This window comes from Triticum aestivum, chromosome 5B, assembly GCF_018294505.1.
Source record: "Triticum aestivum cultivar Chinese Spring chromosome 5B, IWGSC CS RefSeq v2.1, whole genome shotgun sequence".
Classification (NCBI taxonomy): domain Eukaryota; kingdom Viridiplantae; phylum Streptophyta; class Magnoliopsida; order Poales; family Poaceae; genus Triticum; species Triticum aestivum.
The window spans coordinates 355365271-355366823 of record NC_057807.1 but is presented as its reverse complement, the minus strand read 5'-3'; the positions used below and the strand labels follow the sequence as shown (position 1 = coordinate 355366823).

At 52.0% G+C, this 1553-nt stretch overlaps 1 non-coding gene across 1 annotated transcript; it reads right to left on the bottom strand.

Moving 5' to 3' along the window:
- Positions 1 to 373: 373 nt before the first annotated feature.
- LOC123118276 (small nucleolar RNA snoR80) lies at positions 374 to 507 on the bottom strand. Its single transcript, XR_006457827.1, has one exon. It is a non-coding gene; the product is annotated as a small nucleolar RNA snoR80 (small nucleolar RNA).
- Between the last annotated feature and the right edge of the window lie 1046 nt (positions 508 to 1553).

Below are 1553 nucleotides of genomic sequence, written 5' to 3'. Positions count from 1 at the left end.
CATGCCAAAAAAAACCTACAGATCCATCAAACTACTGTTTGTAGGTCTGGCATCAGTGGTGTCAATATAGTCATTTGGGAGAAAATTAAAGTGATAATTAGACTGCCATTACAAGCTGCTGGTAACTTGTAGTCTACTTTACAGGTACAGTGATATCTTAAGAGTTACAGTCTAAATACATAAAACTTAAGAACATGGGAATAAACAGACCAACCCCCACATTCCAATAATTCAAACACTCAGCAGTCAAATGTGTGTGCATGTGCATGTAAATGTACCAAGGTTATGCAAAACTATGGTGCATTTAAACTATGAGATCATTTGGTCCGCACATTTAGATCATTTAACACACAGAAAAGAGAGGACTGCATATAAATGTATGTGTCGTTTCCAGGATAACTTGGCACTGAGAATGCCACCAATCAGGATATACCACACAGCAGAGAATAGCTTGTAGCGTCCGAGACTAATCGCCATGAGGAACACAGATCATCTTCAGGAATTGGTAATGAACGCCAAAACAAAGAACAAACAAAACAGATGGAATTTGTGCTGTCCCTGCAAGTGCCATAAACCAGAGCTCATCATGAAATGGTTACTAAGCTCTATAGAATTTGTGTTGTCCACAAGGAATAACTTTGGTCTGCCATTGCTGACAAAACCCATGGCTCCTAGCAGTGCCGAGCCTTGGCGTGGAACCCTAGCAGCGACTCGTCCGCCTCGTTGGGGAGGAGGGAGCAGCCATGAGGGGAGGGCTCGTCCTCGACCACCTGCAGCAGCTTCTCTAGATGGTAGCAACCTATAGACATCACAAACGGAAGAAGTCATAAACAGAGAAGAGAAGGGAGGACAGTAGGGATCCATTCATGCCCTGCCCTACCCACCATAGTCGGAGATCCATGGGTGAGCTCACCGGAGATGGCCCGGCTGCCGGTGGAGGTCGAGAAAGAACGGGCATTCCGAGAGACAGGGCGGCCGGTGGGCGTCGGAGAGGACCAGACGGAGTGACCGGAGTTGGACGCGACCGAAACCCTAGCCACGGGGGAGGGCTGCAGGTTGACGGTAATGAGGAATTTAGGCGGTGCAAGGAGTGTGCTGCGCGGTGGAGATGGCCGCCGGAATCGGCCAGCCTAGGTGTTGGCGATGAGAGGTAGAGACAGAGAGAGAGAGAGAGAGAGAGAGAGAGAGAGAGAGAGAGAGAGAGAGAGAGAGAGAGAGAGAGAGAAAGAGAGAGAGAGAGACTTGGGCGCATCTGGCACTGAGATGAGGGGAGAGGGCGGCGAGGTGCGAGATCGGCGGTGATGGGTGGGAATCACGGTAGGCAGACAAGATGAGGGGAGAGGAGAGCAGCTCGGGGTTCGGGATTGGGTTTGTGGGAGGATTGGGCGGCGACGGAGGGAGATGTCTTCGTCGATCTGGATCGGGGAGAGGGGGAGACAGGCGGTGGCGAGTGTGTTCTCGGGGAGAGGGGGAGAGAGATCTGGATCGAGCGAGGAGAGGGGGCCGCGGCCGTGGGAGAGAAGGGGAGGGAGGGGTTGCCGGTGGCCGTGGGT